Raw genomic sequence first — 8,934 nt, forward strand, 5'->3', positions numbered from 1 at the left:
GGAGAAGTGAAGGGTGTGGGGTGGGAATTTGGGGAGTCTTTTATTCCCTGCATCTCAAAGGCTGTCAGGCTGTTGAGGGGTGGAAATGACTGGTAATTAATGAACCTTCCCTGCTGCACACACTGAAGACACTTCACAGTCTCCGTGACCTCCCAGCCCGGTGAGGCTTTGTTATGTAGATATTCTTAATTGGGTGAGTCACTTACTTGCAAACAGCCTAGGGGAGAGCATCCAGGGCTGTGTTGCTGTGAGGCTTCTAACCAGGGGCTCAGTCTGCATTGAGGTAGGGCTCCAAAGCCGTCGATGCTGGCATGCAAGGCCCCTGTGTAGCTAACTTTATGTCTCCATAGAAGACATAGAATTGTGTACAGTATGGCTCAGGTGTCTTTAGTGTAGAGACTCCTGTGGCCTCCTCTTCTCTCACTTTTCCTTCTTCCCAGTTTATTGATCACCTGTTCTGGGCAGTTGATCAATAGATTTCAAAGGGATTCCCTATATTCAAGGACTGACTACCTCATTGGGAAGCTGGAAACAGACACTGACAGATAGACAACCACCATCAAAGTGGAAGGGGCACTGATAGCTGGTCCATTAGGAAAACTTGTTCCTGGGTAAGGAGGACTTGGGAGGGCCTCTAATGAGAGTGAGTCCCAGAACATGGAGACTGTCAGGTCATTGTCAGAGCCAGAGTTGTGACTCCAGAATCCTCACCTTATCAAAGGAGCACGAAGCAGTGTGGGAGTGACTCACTGGGTCCCATCTGCTGCTTTCTCCAGAGGAGAACACAAGGAATGAGACAGGACTCATCACTTCATCCCTAGCTGGTACTTTGACATGGTAGTGGCTCCTCCCACCTCTGTCCCTGGAAGTCAAAGCATAGCTTGTAAACATTCCCCCTTTGGATCTGCTCTCCCTGCCACCCTCAGCACTCTACCTGATTAGTAGGTTGTGCTCTGAGGGTCTGTGAGGACATTTCCCTGACCCCTTTCCCTTGTGAACATCCTCTACAAACTGGTGTCTCCAAAGCACACGTCACTATTCCTGTCCGACATCATCCTCTGAGCTAGGCCCCCACAGCGCTCTCCAGTCAGGCCCCTGCCTATCTCTTTTGCTGTTCATATCGTCAAGGTCACCAGTGACTCCTGCGTTGTTCTTCCTGTGTTTGTTCTTAGTCCTGACTTCTCCTGATCTTGAGTGCCCCAGACATAGCTGGTCATTCCCCTTTTCTTCCTTAACATTTTACTTGTGAAAATGTCAAGTTTATGAGAAAATTTAAGGGAGTGAAGGTCCTATGCCTACTCAGAGTCACCGTTGTCGTTGCCACATTCTCTGTCACCTTTCCACTGAACTTTCTTAATGCTGTAGGCACTTTGATGTTTATCCCTAATTTCTTCATCTTGCATCTTCTAGGCTGAAGGACAGTTTCTTAAAGAACCATGGTACAATTTTCACAAGTAAGAAAACCAATGTTAATTCAATATCTTCAATCATATCTTCAAACAGTTCAGAGTTAAATGTCCCCAGTTGTCTCTGAAATGCTCTTGTAAGCTTTTTTTCTCCAGTGCCACTGTCCGGTCATGGATCAGGCATCATACGTGGTTTCTCCTCTTCCATAGCCCAGGCTGTTATGGAAGTCACTTTATATAGCTTATACTGTCCTTAACTTATGACATTCTAGTTTCAGCCTCACTAGTGCTGGAGTTACAGGCGTATGCCACCATGCCTGAGACATTGACCTGTCTCTTTAGTTCATTTCATCTCCCATATTCTTCCATCCAATCCCCACCTCATTCGATTTTTAACAGCCTAGCCCAGATACGTTGTAAAATATTCCACTTTCCGTATTTGTTTTCCTGTTTAAGCATTTTGGCAGGAACACATGCTAGGACTGTACGAGAGCACTGCCCATCTGATCACATCAGAATGTGAGCTACCAGGCCATTGGAGATACTGGGTGTTGATTGGAGTAGTGACAGATCTCTCCACTGTCAAGATGGCTCTTCCCTCTTCCCTGTACCTTAGAGATGGCCATCTGTCAAGTGATGCTCAAGCCTGTGTGAATGCCCCGTTCATATAGTGCTCCTGCCAATTCCTCATGACCCTTGGCTACACTGGCAGTGACATTAGGGAATCTTTTTGGCCCTTCACTGACTTAGAGTTTTAAACTTGTTTTTGGCCTTCCCTTACCTCTTTTGTTGTCTCTCGGGCTCTGTGGGATTCCCTTAATCCTCTTTGACTTGCAGCCCTTTGGTGTGCACTAAGGGCCCAGGCTTCATATTTTCCCACTTCTCTTTTGGGGGATCTGTATGCCAAATGAAGCTGAGGATACACACATTTCTAACTCTAGTCCACACCCATCTCCCCAAATTTCATGACAATTTCCAACCTCCAGTTTTGTCTCTCAAAGTCATCTCAAATATGTCAGGTCCCAAAATTCTACTATGATTCCCCTCTCCCTGCCCAACAGTGTTCATCCCTCACAGTGCGACAGCTCCACCCTTCCAGCTGCTTAGGCCCAAGTCTTGGTTTCTCATACTTTTTCTGTCTAAGCCATCAGCAGACTCAGATGATTTTAAAGGTGTCCTGGTGATACACACTGTCCACAGGCTTCCTGTGACAGCCTGCTGTTTAGTCCCCGTTTCCATCCTCTCCATGGTCACTGTCAGCACAGCAGCCAAAGCAAGCTTCAGAAAATGAGTTACATCATGTTGTCCACTCTCAGCACCCCTCCCCCCCAGCTCAGCTGAAACAGAAATTCTAGTGCCTTCTGGTCTTGCACTAGCAGTGTCCAGTGTACCTGCCGTGTGACTTCATTACCACACGCCTACTTGCTGCAGTATTTGCTCCAGTCTCTTTCTCAGTGGTGCCTTTTCTGGCCGTCTCATCTCATGCATCCCTGGCATGTCCCACACATGCTCTCCTATGATTACTCCTTACCACGTGATACTGTACTTTTATTACTGCCTCTGCCTCCCTGAGTTCTGGGATTACAGCCGTGCGTCACTGCGCCTGGCTTAAACTTGTGTTCTTAAATCATCAACCTCAAGAATTCCTTGGTCCACAGGCACATGCCACTTAGCCTGACTATTGAATATTTTTTGAATGACTGAATGGATTGAGCCTCTAGGACCTCACCATAAACTGTAAAATGTCTTGGTTCTAATCAAGCAATGACAGTCTCACATGTCCACGTTCTATTCTGGATTCTAGAGGCCAGTTCAGGAACAGGGACAACCGTGGTGTGCCTGGGACTGGAATTCAGGGTTGAGAGGGTAGCCACCAGGAAGAGAACAGGGACTTGTGGTTCCTGCTCCTCGTGCATCCATCTGTGCCTGCACTTTGCTTGTGAGTCTGTGGCCACGTGTAAGGACCTCCACATCAGTATTTCCCTTTCTAAGCAAACCCCAGGCTTTCCACAGGACTGCAGAAACTCTCTGTTGCCTACCTTAGCTTCAGCTCTGGGGTCTCCAGGCCTCAGCCCACCGATGCTTTGGAAGCAAAAAACACGTAAAAGCCCGTGTAGTTTTTCTTCTTTTGCACAAGTTTCTCTTCTTTTTGGAAACCTTATTTATTTCTCTGTGTATATGTGTGTCACAGTACTTGGGAGAGTCATCTCTCTCATTTTACCATGTGGGTCCTAGGGAATGAACTGTGGCCATCAGGTTTGGGAGCAAGTACCCCTACCCACTGAACTATCTTGTCTTGGTCCTGGGCTTGTCTTCCTATTGGCTTGGGTGATGTTTGCTATTTGAAGCACTTCAGTTCCAGTCCATCACTTGTAATTGTCTTCAACTTGACAAGCTCTAGAATTGCTTAGATGACAAGCCATCTTTGGGTCTGTGAGGAACTTTCTAGATTGAGTCGGTTGAAGCGGGGGACCCACATGTGGACCACACTCATCTACAGGTTGGGGTCTACACTTCATTTATGTCTTCCTGCTTCCTGACCATAGGTACACTGTGAGCCGGCTCATGCCCCTGCATCATAATTTCCCTACACTGATGGACTGACTCCCTCCAAACTGTGAGTCAAGATACTCCCCCCCCCCGAGTTGTTTCCATCAGGCATTTTGTCGAGGCAATGAGACAGGTAACTACACGCCACCTAAGGAACGAGCAGAGGTCAGGCACAGTTTGTGCTTGCCAGCCCTTTTGTCCGGGGGACCCTCCTTCTAGGCCTTTCTGTAGCAGGCCCCACATCAAAGTTCTGACTCCAGCTAAATCATTTCTCCTTGGAAGAGACATTTTCAGGTCATCCCACAGCTATACAAGGGTTGTGAAGTTTAGATATCGCTAAAAACCCTGTCAGAGGCAGCAAGTACAGCTCACATCCCAGCCAGGTGTCCTGGGAGAAAGGCTGGCTTTTAGAGCCGTTCACACAATGTTACTCTTCATGGTACTTTCATCTTCATAGCCAGTGTGTCTGAAGGGATGCAGGTCACCATACCTTAAGTCTCACAGGCACAGGCATCAAGGGCAACAGCTGACTTGTTTCTGCCTGTACTTAACGGTCCAGCTCATAATAAGCACTTCATGGTATCCGCTAATAATTTTTTCTTTATTTTGGAGAGATAGGTACATTTACATCTTCTTGCTGTTTGTCAGTTTTCTGATACTGTAACAAATTCCAGAGATAACAGCTTATAAAGTTAAAAGCTTTATTTTGGCACCTGGTTTTGGAGGTTTCAATCCATGACTGATCAGCCTTTCGGCTTTTGCCTCTGGTGATCATGGCTAGAGAAATTTCCATCAGGTTCCACCTCTTAAAGGTCCTACCATTGCCCAGTGGTGGTGGTACACAGCTTTAATCCCAGCACTCGGGAGGCAGGCAGATCTCCGAGTGAGAGGACAGCCTGGTCTACAGAGTGAGTTCCAGGACAGTCAAGACAGAGAAACCCTGTCTCAGAAAAACAAAAACCCAACAAAACCAGTAACAACCAAAGGTTCTACCATCTTCCAATCATGTCATGCTAATTACCTCACCTTTAACATGTTTAACATGCAGGCCTTGCAGGGAACCCCAGATCCAACATGTAGCGTAATTTTATTAATCAAAAGATCCTGGGTTGGGAATATGGCTCAGTTGGTAGAGTGCTGGTTTGGCATACACCCTGAGTTTGCTCCTATACTAAATACAGAAGGTGCAGTGTTCATTCTGATAAAAACCCAGGAGGATCAGGAACTCAAGGTCATCCTCAGCTACACAACCAAGTTGGAGACCAGCTACAAAAATCCTTGTCCCAAAAAAAAAAAAAAAAATACAAAACAACCCACAAACAACAACAAAACTTCCCCAAACAACCCTCTACTCCCTACCTGTAAGGTTTGTTTGCCATGAGGAAAGCTCAGCTGCGTGTTTATCATAGAATCCCAGGTCCTTAGTGACCGTCACACCCAGGCCAGACCCTCATTTGTCCTCAAATTCTGGAGCTGGTGGCTTCAGGTCCAAAGGTAGGTTTTGCTGCTTCTACTCAAAGCATTATAGTCTGGAAGATTAGGAAGAGACTTGGAATTAAAATCAGAAGATCTTTCCAGAACTCTCGTGCGTGCATTCTTATTCTTGCCCTCCGAGTTCCTAAAATAATCCTTGTAAATTATTATGAAAATAAATCTCAGGGACAATTATTTTATTTCCAGGAATACATTTATTCACCATCATCTCTTTAGCGGCAGGACAAATAGGAGCACTGGGTAGTAAATACAATTTGCAACTAGGCAAGATAAGTAGAGAGAAAATGAATATGTATCCCTCAGAGCTCTAAAAGGAGAGGAAGAACATTAATAGCCATTTCCTTGTGGATAGAACTTTGAAAATGTTATTTCTGATCCATCAGTGTGGGGCTCTGGGTGAGGAAAATGGCTTCAAGGTGACGAGAAGTGATTAGATGGCACCTTCAGGTGCCCCTCCTGGCCTCCTCAGCCTGCTGTCAGTGGGATGCAAGAGGAGCCCTCCTCCTTAGTGAGGATAGGCTCAGCTGCGCCTTTGCTGGTTCTGCCGGGCTGGTCTCTTCTATTCTCCAGGCCAGCAGATCTCAACCCCTTTGGGGATCACATGTCAGACATCCTGCCTCTCAGACATTCACATTATGGTTCACAACAGTAGCCAAAATACAGTTATGAAGGAAGTAGCAATAAAATGCTTTTATGGTTGGGGGGTCACAACAACATGAGAAACTGTATTAAATGGTCACAAAAGTAGGAAGGTTGAGAAAGCTGTTACAGGCTTTGGTTTCCTCAGATGTAGTTGCAGTAGATGACTTAGCTCCTCCCTACCTCCTTTCCTTCTCTCCCTTCCTTCCTCTCTCCCACCCTCTCTCCCTCCCTTCCTTTTTTTCCTCCAACCTTTTCTTCCTTTTAAATTTCTTTCCAAGACAGTCTCACACTCTGGTTTGCAATTCCCTACGTAGCTCAGACTAGAAATTATGTCAATCCTCCTGACTCAGCCTCCCCAGCTGAATGCTGAAGTTGTAGGTGTGAGCCACCAGGCACCCCTTTGGAGTATCTGATGTCCAAAGTGGTGCGTTTTGCACGTTCCCAAATCCCAGTCACTTGAGGGAGAAGGGGACCTGCTAGCTGAACTTACCTTCAAGTTCTATGGATTTAACTGAGGGTCTGAGGAGTTCATCTTCAACTTCTAGACCATAGAACCACTGTAAGTCAAGGCGGGGTTCTGGGAAGGTACCCCCTCACTGGAAATAGACAGTTGAGCTGGATTCTCCTTTCCTTGCCTAAGTTTTGTGTGAGCCTCTTTCTCTGGGTTCTGGGCAACGGTGGGACTAAGGTGGGACTCAGCTGTCCCAGCATCTGCTGAGATGTCACAGAAAGAAGGGCAGATAGGGCAGCGCCAGTGGCCGAGTCTTTTTCCTTGTTCATCCACATCAATCTCTCAGTTTCTTATTCTTTCTTATTTTATTTTGAGGCTGGGGTCTCACTATGTAGCCCTGGCTGGCCTGGAACTTTCTATGTGGACTAGGCTAGCCTCAAACTCACAGAGATCTGCCTGTCTTTACCTCCCTAGAGCTGGGATTAGATGTACCTGCTGCTTCAGCTTCTTTCTGATTTTTAACTGTAGAAGTAGTGCATTCATAGCCAATACAGAAGAAAGGGCAGAAGCCCTTCCACCCTTACCTCTCCCAAACTCCCTCCCTGCTGTTTGCATTTCAATAGGAAAACAACTACGCAACAATTTTAAATTTTGAGATAGGCCATTACCGTGTGAGCTCCCCGGTACTGCAAGCCTCTAGTGTGCCAAATTATAGACATATATTGAGTCTGGTTCCCACAAAGCTTCTTAAGAACCAGTTCAGCGGTAAATTGCCTGCTGAGCAAGGTCTGGTGGCCTGAGCTTGCATTCCCAGCACCCACATAAAGCTAGTCTGGTCTGCCTATGGCTCTGCAAGCCCAGTGTTGGGGCAAGGGACACACAGGGAGGTGGATCCCTGGAGCTTATTGATCAGCCAGCCCCGCCTAGTCTCAGTGCCCTCCAGGTTCAGATGGAGATCCTGTCTCAGAGAACAAGACCCCCCTTTGTCAGTCTGTGCCCATTATATGCATGTACATTTGCATGTACATGTGTGCACATCCACATGCGTACATGCACTACACACACACACACACATACACACACACACACGAGCAATATCAACAACAAAAGCCCAAACCCACTGAAACCTAAAGAGAAGGTGAGTAGAGGCACTGAGAGAGAAGCATAGTAAACACTGTAAGAGCGTTGAACTAGCATTTGTAGAAGGAGTCCCCAAGACAGATATCTGATGGCACATGATGTCCACTTAAGGATATTCACTGTTCTCACTGAGGGACACTGGAAGTGTTTGGGAGCATCTGCTACCTTCCATCCTCTGCTTTAGGTGCTTAGAAGAGGCAGCACAATCACTTTATCTCTTTTTTTTTTAATTTCTCTCCTCCCTTTTCCTCTCTTCCCCCACCCCTGCCCCCAGTTTGAAGAGGACAGAGGCAGCATCAAGGAGCATTTCATATGCACACATCTAGTGTTTTTGAAAGCTGAAATCTCAGGGTAGAAAGCCCACCAGAGGCATGATGAATGGCTGCCCCCACTTTCTTGAAGGCTGGAGACAATGGCAGGGAACTTCAGAACTGGCCCTGTCCTGCTCCGCTGCTGCTAAGGCACACTCTGAAGATGTGAGGAATCAGTTCCTGTTTGGCTAGTCCTGGCTGACCCCAACATCAACTCCCTTGACTGGAAATAAACAGGATCTTCCTTTGTGTCCCCAGGAATGCAATGGAGGAAGAACTCCAACGGAAAGGGTCTCTTTTGCCAAGGAACAGCAGCAAGGGTGACAGGGGGAATACAATGCTTCTTCCCCTTTCCTCCAGGGTGGCAAGGAAAGGTACCTTGTTGAGCTTTCTTACTCTCCCAATGAGCCCCATTAGAGTGCCAGAATCACAGGTCCAGAGGTCCCTGCCATGTTTGGACTTCCTGTTTTGTAAGGCTCATGAGTGCACTCACCCATACTGGGCCATGCATCTTCTTGGGGGTTTAGAAACCACAACCAGTGACAGCATCTCTCCCTCCCTCCCTCTCTCTCTCTGTGAGAGCATCTCTTATTGATATGTGACTGCAGATGTCCCAGGCAAGCTGAACCATCTTTCCCTGAAGGGTGTATACCAGCTGACAATGTCCCCAGTGAGGCTGGAGGAGACTCTCATTGTAGAACAGGGTGATGACAGTCAAGAGCAACCCCAATGCTTGCCTGAGTCTACCTTCTTTCTCAGTATTCCTGGGGGCAGAGGTGGAGTTGCTCTATCCATAACCTTCAACAGGGCATTTCTTCCTTGTCTACTCTTATAAACTCCTTATATTTCAAGAATTGTTTGTGTAGGCCTCAAGCCAGCATTTCCCCTACCCCTGCAAAAAGGAGGACCACTTTACTTAATTTCTCTTTTTATTCAATCA

This window comes from Meriones unguiculatus, chromosome 4 (assembly GCF_030254825.1).
Source record: "Meriones unguiculatus strain TT.TT164.6M chromosome 4, Bangor_MerUng_6.1, whole genome shotgun sequence".
NCBI lineage: Eukaryota > Metazoa > Chordata > Mammalia > Rodentia > Muridae > Meriones > Meriones unguiculatus.